The sequence below is a fragment of the Manis javanica genome, chromosome 2 (genome assembly GCF_040802235.1).
Source record: "Manis javanica isolate MJ-LG chromosome 2, MJ_LKY, whole genome shotgun sequence".
Taxonomy (NCBI): domain Eukaryota; kingdom Metazoa; phylum Chordata; class Mammalia; order Pholidota; family Manidae; genus Manis; species Manis javanica.
The window spans coordinates 215,562,829-215,579,150 of NC_133157.1; the positions used below are offsets into that span (position 1 = coordinate 215,562,829).

The 16,322-nt window shown below is 51.5% G+C and overlaps 1 protein-coding gene across 11 annotated transcripts in view; it reads right to left on the bottom strand.

Annotated features, from left to right (window-relative positions):
• Positions 1-16,111, bottom strand: part of CYRIB (CYFIP related Rac1 interactor B) — a 147,879-nt gene extending 131,768 nt beyond the window's left edge. For 2 of the 11 annotated variants that reach the window (XM_037020677.2, XM_037020678.2), the window contains exon 1: positions 15,344-15,636. The gene's annotated coding sequence lies outside the window, so the exon portion shown is untranslated. Of the gene's footprint in view, positions 1-14,774; positions 14,885-15,343; positions 15,637-15,998 lie in introns of those variants that run through there. The other 9 variants (XM_037020673.2, XM_037020674.2, XM_073230138.1 and 6 more) reach the window with 8 other exon arrangements.
• Positions 16,112-16,322: the final 211 nt, after the last annotated feature.

Sequence of the window (16,322 nt, forward strand, 5' to 3'; positions counted from 1 at the left end):
GTGCACCCGATCTGCTGGGGGGCTGGGCACCACACAATCCTTCACCCCAAGTCACTCTACTAGCTATTGGCTTTCACAAATTCTCCTTTGAACATTTACAGTATAAGAGAAACAGAACAAGCCCCCTTTTCTGTACATTGCTGGCTTCCCAATTCAAGTTGAGGATTTGTGTTTACTCAGGGTCTATAAACACAGACCCAAAAATGGTACTTAAGAGAAAGCAGATGAAATGTGGGTAAGGAATAGCTAATAAAATCAGGGAAAATGCTGTGTTTTCAACCATGACTATGATTAAACAAAACTTGCAGGAAGGATGATTTGAGGGTCAAGATGCATGAATGTGTACAGAGCCTGAGTTTCCAGGATAAAATGTAAACCGTAACTTCCTGCAGAATTAATTGGTCCCCGGTGGGAGATCTGGGCTAAGTTCCTCTGGACGATGCAGCCAATGTGGCTTTCCCTCCCCCTTCCTGCCACTAGGTGGTCACATAGCTTGTCACAACTGCATTTAAAAATCACAGGTTAGTTGGGGACAGCCTTTGACGGAGGAACCTGCACTCAGATTTAAAGAGGCACCTAATGGAGTGTCAGAGGCCGAGGTCTCCCCCTTCCAGAACATGCACTGTCATCTCACCTCCCGAGGCTTCAGTCTCATTTGGCCACCACCCTAGACTCTGGCCAAGGTCTAGTTATTGGCAGTTATTCCAGTGCCAGCTTCCCGCAGCCCACGTCCTCCATCAGCCCAGGCAGGAACATGGAGTGTGGAGAAGCACTTCTCTTCCGAAATACGGGCAAGAATCTGGCCTGAATTTCAACATGAGAGGCAAAAATGCCAAGGGGCCAAGGAACCCTAAGGACCCCCCAGGAAGTGGATGACTTCGCAGAGATCAAAGTAGGCAAAAAAGGGGTGATGCCCAGGGACAACCTTAATGCAACCCTAATGAGTAAGTTCCCACAATTAAAAGACAGTAGGAACATATATTTGACTACGCACTGACCAAATTCCCCATCACTGCTTTCATCTGGCTCCCCAAGTTTTGCTTAATTCCCCAAGCCACTGAAACAGAGAGATGTGCCCTTCTGCCTTCTCCCCATCTTTGCAGCATGCAGCAGTTTCCCAGGCGAGTCTTTAATGTCAGACAACGGCAAGACGACCTTCATCACCTGCTTTTGCCCTCTATAGGACCAACTCCTTTATCAGCGTCTCGGTTTACCTGACGGTGAAGCCGGTCTCCCTGGGCTGGGTCCAATTTCGCAAAAATCTAAGGCCCCAGTAACTCACAAAGTGCTCTCTGGAAACTGACTTGGTTATAATACTGGAGTGGAGTCTATGCTGAGTCAACTCAAAACCAGCCTGGATTCTAAGCCCTTCTGAGTATAAATGACCAAGAACATGCTGAAGGACTGCTCCAAAGCTGAGCTGATCCACCCATTCATGCAATGTACTTGCCTGCTTTTGCATGTGCTGTTCCATTTGTCTGAAATGCTGTTCCCAATGCTGGCCTTCAAAATTCAGTTCAAATTGTCACCTTCTTTATAAAATCTTCCCCAGCCCCTCCAGGGACAGTTCAGTTCAAAATGTCTTGAATGTGTGAGCCTGGCCAAGTGCTGTGCTTAGCTAGATGTGCAGAGAGGAAAAACTTCCTTACCTGGTTGGAGAGCCTCCCAGGCCAGCATCTCCAAATAATCTCTTGCTTACAATACTATTTTTAAATTTTTTACAGTGAAACATTTAAAATATAAATAAAATATAAAATTTTTTAAATATATAATGAATAGTAAAACCATCTCTTCTATCCACCACCCAACTTAAGGAATAATACAGTAAATACAAAGTTCCCTGGGCACCCCAACACGACCATGTTCATCTCCCCGGTTCCCCAGAGGTAGGCACTATCCTGAATCTTTATGCAGTTCTTTATGGATTTTAACCTCATATTATTGTAATCCTGAAAGAGTATATATCCCTGTTTTGCAAGTTTTAACGTTTTCATAACCTGAACACTTTGCATGTTAACACAATGGTTTGTTTTTATGTCCAACTCTTCCCATAGTCCAAACCCTCTGTAAGTAGGTCCTACATCCTGCTAATCTCCACAGAGGGTCACATCGCCCAAAGCCCAGCACACGGTTCATGCTTAATGCACGCTTGCTGAAAATGGAAGGTGGGAGGAAGAGAAAACACTGAGGATGGGGTTTTCATTCACTGGACCCCAAAATGGAGTAGGAGAGGGGTACAGAAGGCTTCCCCAGTAGGGTCCATCTAGAGTACAGCCTCCTGAGTGCCTCCTACAGTCCTTAGAGTCTGCAGACGCATAGGACCCTGTAAGATATGGCCCAGAGCAGGCTGAAGGGACAAGCAGCCTGTGCTGTGGGGAACAAAGCCCACAGTACCCTACCCAGCATGCAGGAGGGGCTCCGGATGCATTTGGTGAACAAATAACCATTCCTGCAAATAAGAAAATAGAAGCTGAAATGAAGGTGTGACTGGTCCACAGAAGACCCACCTTCAGGACCTTGCAACAGAACAACAAAGTCCCCAGTCATCGAGGATTAATGCCTTCCGTTCAGGTCCAGCTCCCACAGCAGAAGCCATGACTACACATGCTGACTTCCAGCTCCCTAAATAACACAGCCCAGGTGGCTCCCAGGGGCTCTGGAGGAACCCAGGAAGTGCCATACACATGAGAGAATGCTTAAACACGCAAGGGGGGAGGGAAGGGGAGGAAAGGACAGTTTGTGTGGCCACCCTGAGAACAGGCTCACTTTGAGAGTATAAGGAATACCAGCCTTCAGGATAGAACGCTAAGGCCTCAGTAAACCCTCTTTTCCTTAATTAAGCTGTGTCTTGGCTTTTGAATTCTGTGCCAGCCTGAAGTGCATCTGTGCAGGCCGTCAAATAGAATTTAAGAAGAGCCAGGGCTAAGAGATTAAGTCCCAACTCTGGCCCTGACCAGCTGTGCAGCGTTGAGCAGACTACTCAACCTCTCTGGGCTTCAATTTTCTGAAAAAATTATGCACTCATTCCACAAACACTCAGAGCAAGGCCTCCTGTGAGCTTGAACTGCAGACATAAAATAGAAAAGGCCCCATCCCAGGGCTCAGTGAGGTTTACTGGGCCAAGGCAATGGGGCAACACAAAGCACTCTACAGGTGTGAGGTGCTGTTGTTATTAGACTTTAATTTCTATCATATAAGCCCTTTCTGACTTGTTTTTTCTTTTTATTTTAAAGATTCAAGCCACAGTGTTTGGTCCATGCTAAGTAGAACAGAGAGCCAGGAAGCTCATCTTTAATTCAGCACTGACAATACTCTCGGCTCAAACTTGGCAAAACGCTTTCTTTCAGCACATCTATTCATAGACAGCTGTTCCTAGAGTTAGCTATCAATTATTCACACAAACAGAGGAATTGAGAGGGGCCGGGCGGGTGGCAGGGAGGGGCCCAGGGAAGGAAGAGAGGAAAGAACAGGGCTGGAAAAGACCCCCTCTCCCCAGAGAGCGGCCACACCCCTCCAGGTCTGGTCCCTGGGAGAGGGATGGGGAGGTGACAGACATGTTACCCAGGGCCTCACCCCCTCCTCCCCCCACTGACTCCTCCTGTAGGCAGTGCTTCAGGAACCTACTGCACAGCTGAAGAAAGGGAGGCTCGGAGAAGTGAAGTGACAGCTCGAAGCAACTGGCAGAGCTGGGGAACACCGCAGGTGGGAGGCCTGTGCCCAGCAGCGGGTTGCCCATCCCTTCCGCCCTTTGGAGCTGATGGAGACTTTAATCGTAATTAAAGTCTCGGAGTTGCCATAGGCTTCCCCCTCTCCCAAGGACTAAACCTTTTACCAAAGCTGCTTACCATCTCATGGGCTGCCAGCTGTGATTTGCAGAGCTGACCTAAACGTCAGCAAGGTGCTGGCAGGGATGACACGCAAGGATGGACGCCGGACCTACCCTGGCATCAGCCTCTTCACTTCGGGCCCCTTCATTTTCTTCCTCTGACCCTCAAAACTGCAAGAGTGAGAGTCAGGCAGGACTCGGCCTGGTAAACCCAGGGCCCTGCAAGGCAGGAGGCGGGAGCTTCACTTCTTCAATCGTTCCTTCAAAGCAGCACACGCGGCTGAGTTACACGTCATCTCCTCTGGAAGGTGTTTGCAGTCAGAGCCCAGATGTTGGCCAGGAGAAGAGGAGGAGGGGAATGGGGAAACCGAGGGATTTTCTGGACACACAATAAATTTCTGTTTGAGATGCGAGACCACGTCCCCCCTTCCATGTCTAATCACAGAAATGCATACATACATAAAAATGATCAATCAGTCTTGCGGCTTGAAATGAAGATTTAAAAGCACCCCAATTTCAATTTTCAATTAATTCATACACTGATTCATCGAATGTACATTTGGCCCCTATGTTCTAGCCACCTTTTGATGTTTTGTGCCTTCTTTAAAAAATGGCTGAGGAGTTTTGAATGAGAACTGCTTCAAAAAGCAGACAAGATGACAACCGGGCTACGTGATAGATATGGAGCTCAAGAGAACTGGCATTTCAAATGCCAGAGACTGGGACTTTGCAATCCCATGACCGGTTGCAGTCAGCTGCCCACTGAGGTGCCCTCCTCTGCTCCTCACGGGGTCCTCGAGGCAGATGCATCCACCTCTCTGCCCCTGCATCCCACCAACTCCCTCTGGCAGAGGGGTTTAAAATGCAGTCCCTCTCTACCACTGAGGTCAAGGGCACCCCACTCTCTGGACACGGAGGAGGGGGACGTGAGCACTCGTGGTCATATGGTTACCTATGTTCTACTGAGAACACAAGACAGCACCTTCCTCCGTGGAACCAGAAATGCACTTTTGCTCTGACACTTAATGAAAACAACTCAACCAAACAGAAACACTTCACTGCTGTTAATCATTAGCTGTCATTCAACCTTACCTTTCCCTGGAAACCATTTCCATACGATGTGAAGACAGTTACTGGAGGCCTGGTGCCTCCAGATGCCCCTCACCTCATCAGCTGATAACCTGGGCACTCTACCAAAGTCACTTGACCTCTGTCTGTCCCGAGGTTACCTCCTTTGTCAAATGGCAATATTAACACCCTCCCGATAGGTCTAGGAGGGTCTGCTCCATGGTGGCTATTCCAGCCAAGAATTATTAGCTGTCTTTCTCCAGTTGTCTTCTATTCCTATTATCAGGCCTGTCAGTATTTTCACCTCAGGAATGCCTGGGCCTCAGTTTCAGCAATGATTCTGTTATTTTGCATACTGTTCATGGTGATTTAAATGCTGGTTTTCTTTCTTTCCCTCTAAATAGGAGAGTTCTAGGTTTCTTAGAGAAGAGGGGAGGGGAGAAGGCTTCCTTCCCATACAAACAGCATAACCACATTGCAGAAAAGGTGGAAGAGAGAGAAAGGAAAAGAAATGCATCCATACTCGCATGCCCCACAACCTCTGACACCATGATGGTGTGCATTTCCTTCCAGTCTTTTTTCCTACAAATGACTGCGTTGTTTACCTGGCCCTCCCTTGAGTGGCTGTAGGATAACCAATTCAAGTGTTGTGTTATCTTTAGACAGATTATTTCAGATGTATTTTGTTTTCTTAAAAAAAGCTGGGCTGAAGATCTTTGAGTAACATTTTGTCCATATTTTTTATTGTTTCTTTAGGATAGTTTCCCAGATTTGGGGTTGCTGGATCAAAGGTTACAAACACCTTCATGGCTCTTGACATAACATTGCCATGGTTATCCAGAAGGGTCTCTGGAGGACCCAGCTGGCCACCAGCAAGGAGACACAGGTGCCTCCACGGTTGTGACATCTTTCAGAAGCATCATGGGGCAGGATGAGGCAAACACTGTGTTTTCTCTGGAGCAAGCTCTCATGGAACATTCTGGTCTCTGCATATCAGCACATGCAATCCCAGGGGCTTTTCCCATTGCTGAGTGGGAGCTCTGCAGCACATGTAAGAATGAACTCCAAGGTGGAAGCAAATACTAACTCCCTCCTACCTCAACAGCTATTTAAGATGATCGGGAATGAAAGATTGGGTTCCTTTTCTTTTGGTTTTAAGTGTCTGAGGTCTTGAGACAAAGATCAGTCTATCTGAAGATGGGCATTTTCCAACCACATTCCCATTCATGACCAGAGGGTTGCTGGGGAAGGGGTGGGTGGAAGACGCTCCAAAGGACACACTGTGTTTACTCATTTGCTTCTGAGAGAGGGAGATCTGGGGGAAAGTCAGAGGTAAGCAAACGTCGTTTTGCTACACTTCCCCTGCATGTCACCACCGAAGCTTATAGAAACACGCATGGGAAAGAGACAGTTCCACTGGGATGCAGGGCCTCAGGGAAGTAGGTCATCTCCAAAGGCTTGGGTCCCCCATGGCTGAGGAGGCCCTTTCAGATCAAGTCCAGAGTGGGACATTGAACCACAGACTCTAGAGGTGCAGGATCAGTGACAGTCACAAAGGTCCCAAATTTAAGAGTTGTTTTCTCCAAAGAAACTTTGTCTCTATTCAAAAAAATTGACTCAGGCCTCACTAGGCCAAGGGAGGCTGCCTCCTTCCTGTCTACTGGGTCTCCCACACCAGACAGCTGGATCCCCAATATCCTCTCCTAAGTTGATCACACTCAAGCAGGAGAGATCTCTGGAACACATGATATCTTTCGGGAAGAACAGCTCCACGGTCTGAAGATGTGTGTGCATCACAACACACAATGGAATTGTAGCACCCACTCGTTTAACTTCACCATATTCAACCTTCCTCAAAGGCCCAAATGCTTTTATTCTTTAATTTTAAAAAAAACTTTAAATAATGCAGAAGGATACTTTGCCTGTGTGTTTACTTGTGTTTTATTTTTTGGATAGTGTACAGTGTACTTTACTTTTTATCACATAGTGCTCGTGCCATGCATTTATGCATACGTGTTCCTGCACAGCGTCACGTACACAAAGCCGCATGTATGCCACTGTCTTTCAGGGGCAATTTGGGAGGCTGTCTGGGACCATTTTCACCACGGATGTTTGCCTGCTCTACTGACTTCTGAACGTCAAGATTAAAACGTGATTCTGCTGTGTAAAGTTTCCTCTCTTCTGGTGCTTCTGGGTCTTGAGGGATGTGTCACCTGTTAGGTACTAGCACAAAATCAGTCTGAAATCAGAAAAACCAGGCCTCCGAGTCTGGTAATACCATGAGAAGGCTCCCCGGCTTTATAAGCCTCCTCCCATGGACAGGCTGCCTGGGCAGGAGAGCTCACCCTCCTCCCTGGGCCATGAGTTGGCCATGCAGCCCTCAGCAGGGTTTTCACTTTCCTGGCCTCGTCCCTCATTCTTTCAATGAGCAGCCTAGACGATTATCAAACTCCTGTGTGACTAGGCAACTCACATCACCTCTCTGGGCCGCTGTTGCCTATCTGAATAGTTCCCACCTTGGAGAAGAATCAAAGCTTCCCAAGTGGGATTCAAGACAAGGTCACACTGCGTGGAGACGCTCACATTTTCAGCACTGGGGCAGGTGGCAGGTCAGCAGCCGCAGCCAGCTAGGAGGCGCTTCCTCTTTTACTGCCCATCCCCCAACCTGCACCTTACAACTGTTTCCTGGGTGGGACACAGCCCTGGGAAGGATAGGAAGGATCTGCAGCGCCCTTTCCGTCTTACGCCAACCACCCACCCCCAGCCATGCAGAGTTAGAACCAGAGTTAGAACCTGGGGTCTCTCCCATGTGGCTTTTCTAACAGGGACCGTGGCATCAGAACCGCCTGAGAGTGCTTGTTAAAAATGGGCATTCCTGGCTGTCCCACCCAGCGAGCTTAAGCACACCCAAATTATGGTTGGATGAAAGAAATACTGGGGAAGAGGGAACACACGCATAGAATATCCTGGCAAGTTCACGTGTTGAAAATGGGCGGGGGGTAAAACACTGCAAGTAAAGGTGTAAGTCCTGTGAACACACATTTTCTCACATCTACAATGACCAGTGTCCAAACCTGAGATTATTTCTTCAGATTCAACCCCCTCCAAAGCATGAAGCCACAGGACCCTCCTTTCCAACTCTTACAGGAGCACATGCAGACAGAGCAATGCAGACAATGCAGTGTGCTGCAAATCCAGACACCAAATGCACCAAGAGGTGTATTAATAGCATGAGTAAGTTCACACTGAGTTTACCAAAAACCTCACCACTCAAATTACAACCGTTTCCAAGCAATCTACTTGCAAGAGTAATTTATAAATTCTGAACTTCCTTGGCCGACAAATTCACAGGGGTTCCAGGTGCTTCTTGCAATGATGGTTGTCAAGATGCTCACTTGGAAAACCACCACCCTCTTCCAGCAGTACCCAGAATACCCAGCACTGCCCAGCAGTATCCAGCACTCCCAGCAATACCCAGTAGTACCCAGCATACCCAGTGGTAACCCAGCAGTACCCAGTGGTACCCAGCATACCCAGCGGTACCCAGCAATACCCAGCAGTACCCAGTAGTGCACAGTAGTACCCAGTTGTAGCAATGTTACTTTTTGGTAGGCAACTGCCTATGAAGATTTTTTGTTATATTCAAGTTTTACTCAAAAGAGATAGTAAAAAACAGTAGGTGGGCACTGAAGCTGGCAGAGTGTGTTTGAATTGTACCTCTGCTTTCTTTACCTCTAAATTTTCCCAGTTTCTTCATCTGTAACATGTGGATAATATTACCTGCCTCAGGGAGTGATTGTGAAGGTAAGAAATAAAACATGCAAAGTTCACACAGTCCACGCTCAAGGGAAAGTCATTACTGCTACAAGGGAGACCAAAAGGAGAAAACCAAAATCACAAACCCCACAACATGATGCTTGTGGGGCCTCGTCATCAGGAAGGCTTCTGCCTGAGCCGCAAACGCCACCAACGGTACTCACGGAAATACTGCCACTGAAGAGCAGAATGGATTCGATTCCTCCACAATGAAGTGAATGCTTGATGGCAATGAGGGCGTGTTCAGAAATGACTGAAATCTCACTTGACTTTCATTCACGAGCCTCTTTGATCTCATGCCCACTGACTGGCTTCTCGTGTCGCCAGTGTTCAGAGTGGTACATAAAACCAGAGTCCAGGGGAGCAGAGCGGACACTTCAGGATGTTACTGCCCGAGTGTCACTTCCATGTTATCTTCTACATCCTACCTCAACTCTGGCTTTGAGCAAAGCTGGGGCCAGTGCCTGGACTGGCAGAAAAAGTCTCCCTTATTAGTCTACACCCTGCTCTCCCTGATCCCTGCCCCTGAGGCTGTGCAGATAGGGGACTCAAATGATTGAGCACCTATTAGACACCAGGCCCTATGCCAGGCACACTCCAACACTTTCTGACTTAAGAGCCACAACAAGCTGCGTAAGAGGCTCTGTGATGTTAACAAGGTAGGCAGTTTGCAAGGCTCCCCAGTTACGGAGTCAGGTGTGAATGGAGACTAGGCCCCAAGGTCCACGGTTCTTCACTCTGCCACCAGCCCCTTTCCAAGGAGAACCCCAGGGTCTAGTTGTGCATGAGGCCACTGGAGCAGTTTGAAATTATCCGAAAGAAATACCCACCCTCCCATCAACTTCACACCCCATATCTCTGCAGGAAGGAAAGCCCAAGCCCGAAATGAGCACGGGATAGATAATTTCTCACCCACCTATGACCTTGTCCTTGGAGGAGTGGTTTATCTTTGGAGTATTTCTGCGGAGGGCAAAGCTAGGAGCTTTTGTGCACCCCTCATCCAATCCCCCGAACAGTCTGGAAGGCAGGTGTTACGGGCCCAGCTCTATCCATGACAGTTCTGGTTCAGCAAGGTCCATGACTGGCCCAAGCTCGCACAGCCTGGGAGTGGCAGGGCCCAGGCTCCTTCAGCTCCACAGTGCAGTAGCATTTGCTGGGTGGGCATTTAGGTTTGAATTCCCAAGAGCACCAGTAGCCCGACAGAGCCGGTCCCAGGAGACTCTGTGACGCAGATGAATCAAGGACAGAGCTTTCCTTCTTGCAGTTCAAGGCCCTTCTCATCCTTAACTCCTCGGTAAAACTGCACCCCATGTTCTCCCCCTTCCTGTCTGGGGACGCTGCGGGGAGGCGAGGCCATTAGTCTCTGACATGGTGTGTGATCATAAGGCTTGTCCCATGTTGGGCCTTCTTTTTCACTGTAGATTTAAGGGCTTAGTGTGGGTCAAAAGTAGGTCAGGACAGAGGCACCTTCTGAGCTGGGGAAGGGCATCCAGCCCCCAGCATCCCCTTGGCCTCAGAGCCTGTACTACGTATGGCCCCACGGTGTGCACAGCCCAGCATGGGAGCCAGAAGACCTGGGCTCCAGTCCTGTGTGTGCCTCTTGGGCAAGATGCTTCCCTCTCCGAGTCCCAGTTCCCCCATCTGCTAAACTAAAACTACTGGATGGCTAAAACCGGAAACTGAGCATGAGCCTCCTGTTCATCCTTCCAGACCACAGTCACGTGTGAAGGCCCGCTATGCTCACACTGCTTCCCATTCTTCTCTCCCCACTTCCCTCCCCACCTAGACTACTGGAGTCTCCAGGCCCCGCTGGGCCATCAAGCACCACCTGGCAGATAAAGGATGGCTCTCTTCTGTCCTCACCAGAGACTTGTTTCTGGCCTCCATTTCTTATCACATGTGTTTCTGGCATGGCTGCCCCTTCCACCGACTGAGCTGCCAGCTGCTCAGGGAACACTGGTGCCATGCTCAGACTTGCATCCTCAGTGTCCGTCCAGGTCCTGAATGAATGAGGGGACCTCCGAGCCCTCTCTACTCCAGGTGAGGTCCACAAACCAGAGAATCAATCCCATGGGAAAGTCTTAGGGATGCAGAATCTCGGCCCACCCAGCCTCTAACTCAGAATCTGTAAGAGAATCCCCAAGGGATTTAGAGGCACACTCCAGTTTGGGTAACACTATTCCAAGATACCCCCAGCTCTGACATACCCCTACCCCACATCCCTTGCTTGGACCACCTAAAAGCATCTTGACTTTAGCAGAACTTACTAAAACAAAGCCCATCATTAACCAAAGGAGATTCACCTTAGCAACCTTCTAGAAGCCTGCCACTGAGTCTCAGAAGCAGGATCTGAATGTGCAGCCCAGGGTGCCTCTGGCATGTGTTACCTACAGGCCCTCCGAGTGTCAAGAAGGCCCGGCAGTTTTCAACACTGCCTAGGCCTGTTACCCTCAGTTCTGTGGATCTGGCTGTGCCCCCATCCATTAGCCCCAACAAATGGATGACAGCACAGCTGCCGACACCCGACAGCAGAGGCAAACAGGCCCTGGCCCGCCTGCCCCTCACGGGCGCTGCATCCATGTGCAGAAAATGCTCTTCCCTTGTTTTCTTTTCATGATATTTATTCAACTCAGAAGGAAAGGAACCTTTCCAAAACATTTTCAGTTTTTTAATAAACCCTGCAATTCCTCTAATGGTTTCCAATTACCTTAAATATTTATAAAAATCACTCTCAGCAACACTTCTTTAAACAAATCCCCTCACTGCCTTCGATTATTTATATATTTATGAACATGATGTCTCCCTCCCTTGGAGCAGATGGCAGTGAGTAAGTCTTTGGAAAGGAGGAAAAGAAATCAATGGACAGAGTGTAAACTCGACGACACCCCAGTTTACTCTTTTTGACGAGCTTTGGTACAGTACCTTCCCATTCAGTGGAAGCACCATATGTGGACAGTCAACAAGTGGTTTGGGAAAACATGGAGGCTTGAACTTGACTGTAGGAGGAGGCTGCCAGCCAAAGGCTTGGTTCCTAATGGGAACTGGAGCCCTGTTAGTAGAAGGGATAGGTTGGGATGGAAAGAGCCCAGGGCTCAGGGTGGGGAAATAACTGACATTTGCTGAGCACCTACTATGTGCCATGCACTGTGCTGGAAGGGTCTTCATACAAGCTCGGAGTTCGTGTTTACAACGACCCTCACAGGTAATGGTTATTATTCCTCACTGGGAGATGAACAAGCCCAGAGAGGGGAGTATCTCGCCAGAGGTCACAGAGCTAGGAAGCGGAAGCAGCAGGAGGTGAGCTGGACCGTCCGGCCTTGAGACCCATGCCCACACTGCCCCTAGAGGTAGGAAAGGATGAGGGGAAAATACAATTGCCCTTAACCTCATGCATTCTCAGCTACGAAGTTATTACCGTCCTTTCATCCTGGTGAGGCCAATCACCCTTTTCAAAGCCATTCAGAGACTTAACTCCCCAAATTCTACCTAAGGAACAGGAACTTTGTCCATTTGAGAACCTGCAGGCACTGGGTCTCAGCTGAATGCTGGAAGGAGTCAGTGCAAAGGCTGAAAGGAGATATGCGAGGAGGGTCTTAGGCACATAAAGAGTTAACTTCAAGGGAGAGAAGAAAAAAAGACCCTTTACCCTCAGGAATGGCTGAAAACCAGGATCAGCATGATTCTTTCTTCATTAGGCCTTTATCAAGTGTCCCAGAAGGAAAGAAGAAAAGAGTAGCATTAGCCCTCCCCCATTTAGTGAGAGGCTCCAATTCAAGTTAAAAGAGAGGAATGGGTCTGGGTTTTGAGATGCTTGCGCTCTAGTAAAGGTAAAGCAATTATTGCTGTAAATGATAGGAATCATCACTAATGCCCACTGACCCGGGAAGGGGGGGTCTATGCTGAGAGTCCCACTTACATTACCGCAATGAGCCAAACCCCTGCAGGACATTACACCGGAGAGCGCGGAGGCGCCGAGAGGGGAAGCAGCTTGGGGCCCAGCCCCAGTCGGGGAGAGGGCAAAGCGAGGTGCGCCTCTGGGCCGTGCCTCTTATCGGGAACCTGCGAGGCAGATGCGGCGGTGACCATGTGCCTGTTCAAGGACGAGGAAGAGCCGCTCCAGAGGGCAGTGACCTCTCTAAGGCCGCATGGCCACTGGGTAGCTAATGTACTAAGTTTAAATTGGGTTTGTGACCGACACACCACCGCTCCCACCATGCTCACTGGATGAATGTTTCACTGAAGGTGGCCAAGTCCCAGACTCCAAAGCCACAGGACATTGGTCTCTTCGACCCACAGGTGGTAATGCTGCCAAGCGTGTGGCCACAACCTCCTGGCACCGGCGTCCCTCGGGAGTCCCTCTAGTTGTGGTGCCTGGGTCCTGAGGAGGAGCTGTCAGAGACTAGGACTCCACGATGGAATCAGCATGCACTTGGGGAGAACCACCAGGGAACAATTTCAAGGTCACCTACAGGCCAGTGCGCTGACCTTGAGGTGGAGACAGAATGTTCCTCCATAAAGAGCAAGGGGAAACTGTCACTCTCTGTTTGTTCTGTCAAAAACACATGTACTACCACCACGTATCCAGCACATGCCAGACAGCCTGCCAGGTGCCAGGGGAAACATAAGGGCCATTCAGAAGGAGCACAGCCTATGGAAGGAGGGAGAGGGCCTGCAGATGAAGACTCAGGGAGCATCCCGAATCTGCCCCTACTGGCTCAGAGTTTTGAACCAAGTCCTGCCCCCTTAGGTCTCGTACAATGAGAATAAAATCCCCACTTCACAGGCAACCATGACCCCTCCATGTCTTAAAAATGAAGGTGAACATGTCAAATTGCAGCTGACCACTGCTGGAGGAGCCTGCTCTTGCCTCTTAAAATAATAGCGGCACTCAACACTCAGCTCCTGCCCTCCAGATGTGGGGAAGAAAACACCCAGCTAAGAATCCTAAGAGAGGTGCACAGAAACCCCTGGGAGCTGAGAAAGGAGGAGGGGTGGCTGTCAGAGAATGCAAAATTACTGGAAAATCTCCCAAAGTTAAGTGCAGAAACCATACTGGGCCTTTATCTGAAGGCCATTTCCAAGTACCCCAGTGCATAATGCACCGGGGACACCCTCAGCTCACACACACTCTGCCGCTCCCCATGGGGAAACTCTAATAAGGATCTAGAAAATGCAAATGACAATGTGCCTCCCCAAGAAGAAAACCCAGGCCAGCTAACCACTTCTGCACGCTCCACCAAGGGAGAAAACCCACGTCTCCCAGCTTCCTCCACGTTTACAGAAACCCCCAAGCCTGGGAAATCAGCCCAGATGCCAGCCCCAGCCAGATGCCCGCCTCGGCCAGTCAGCTGGTGGTGGCGATCAAGATGATGCCTCCTTTTCATTTCCACAAAATGCAATCTTCCAAGAATAGGAGAGGCTCAAAGTCAAAGTTTAAGCTGCTTTTCACAAGGAGTCAATATTTTCACAAGATAATCCTCCTCCAGGAGAGGGTGGATTTACACAGATCTCAGGGGGCAGAATGTGGCTCTGGGGACTGCGGGATGGATGCTACGGGGCAAGGAAGCCAAATATGTGGAACCATACCCACTCGTTTGTCAGAAGTCACCATCCACCCATTAATTTCACAAGTATCTATGGAGACTCCTAAACACTCCTTCCAGGTGGTGGGGATGCAGAAATTTAAGGTGACTGGCAATGACAGTTTCCACTACTCGGCCCCCTCCAGGTCAGGAAACCTATGCTCACTTTCTCTAGACCGAACACAAAGAAGCCCATTTTACAGACAGCTGCCTAAGCCTCAGAGTGGGTAAGGGGCTGGCCCAAGGTCACACAGGTAGTAAGCGGCAGGGCCAAGAATTAAACAGAGGTGCAAAGCCCACGTGACATTCGCCAGCGGAGCCTCCTCCCCGCTCAACCCCTCCCATACCAGCTCCATTTCTTGCAGCAGGGTGGGGATCAAAGACCGCCCCCCTCCCCCGCCCCGCGGTGCTCGGGGCAAGGGAAGTCCTCGGTTCCTCTTTCCTGCCACCCCCGACACAGGCCACACAGGTTCGAGACCCACCGTGTTTGTTCAGTTCTGAAGGGAAGACCTGCAGGCTGCAAGGGCATCCACCCGTTAACACAGAACTTCATTTTTAAAAAAAGATGATGAAAAGATGAAGGGCAAAAAGGAAGTGATCTTTAAACACAGGCGGGTGGTTACCCCAGGAGGAAGTCTTGAGGCCAATGGAGATCGTGTTCGCCCCCTCTAGTTCCTCAATTCTAAGCGAACGGCCTTCCGAGGCCCCAGGGGAAGCGGGCTGCGGGCGGCCCCGCGCCCGGGTCCGGACCGGCGCCCTCACCTGGGGCGCAGCTCTCCCTGCGGGCGCGGGACGCCGCCGCGCGCTCCCCGCAGCTGGGGGGCCCCGGGCGGCGGCCCCGCGGCGCACGCCCTCCCGCGCCCTCGCGCCTCCAGCCCGCCCGGGGCGCATCCCCGGCGACCCCACCCCGCGGCGCCCCGCCCGGCCCTGCGCGCACCCCCACCTCGCCCCGCACCCACCGCGCGCGCGCCCCGCACCCGCGCCCTCGGCGGGGCCGCGCGCGGGCGAGCCGGGCAGCCCGGGCGGCGCCGGAGGAGCCCCGGGCACGTACCTGGCGGCCCCGGCGAGCGGCGTGCGCAGCGCGGGAGCCTCGGAGCCTCGGGCGCCGCCGCCGCCGCCGTTTCCGGGTCGGGCGGCCTCACGTCAGCGTGCAGGTCTGCGAGCGGCGTCCGCCGCGGCGGCAGCAGCTGCGGCCCCGGCGAGGGCCCGGCGAGAAATCGCTATAAAAGGAAGAGGCGCCTCGAGGGGGAAGAGGAAGCGCTGTTCACCTTCGAGAGGCCGAGCCGCCGGCGCTCGCACAAAAGGAGGACGCCCGCCGAAGCCGCCTCCCCCCGTGCCCCGTCCCCGGCGCATCGCGGGGCCCGGCGTCAGCGCGCGCGGCGCCCCGGGACCGCCCCGCGCCGGCCCCCACCCCAAAACCCGGCGGCGGGGTGCGGGGACGCTGTCCGGGCGCCTGGCTGCCCTCGCGCTCCCGAGCCGAGGCGCGTGGCCAGGGGTAGGGTGACCTTGGGCAAGTCACAGCGGGCGGGCGGCTGCCTGGGTGCGCTGGGGGCTCCTCGCCCTCCGGCTGCAGGAGGGAACCCCAGCTCTGGGAGGCGCCGGGGCGGCCCAAGGTCACGGCCCGTCGTACAGGGCTCCGCCTCGAACCCGAGTCTCCCGACCTTCAGGCCGGCCAGGGTCCGCTCCGTGGGTCCGCTTGCCCTCACCTGGACATTGATCGGGGCCGGCCCTCCTGGCGGCGGGGTCAGTGACAGCAAGTGCATTCAAAACACCCATGCAGGCCTCAACAGATACTTGCTGGGGGCCTACTAGGTGCCAGGGTTGGTCTCGGCCCTGGGACACAGCTAGGAATCCAAACAAAATCCCCGCCGGCCGGCCGAGGTAGGAGGAGACAGGCAATATGTGGTGGTGTCAGGTGGTGCAAGGGCTCTGGGGAAAAATAAAGCAGAGGGGAGTGGGGGTGTCGGTGCTATCGTGAGTGGCTTTCCCAGGACTCTTAGTACAGAAATTCCCAACAGCTCCTCACTGCA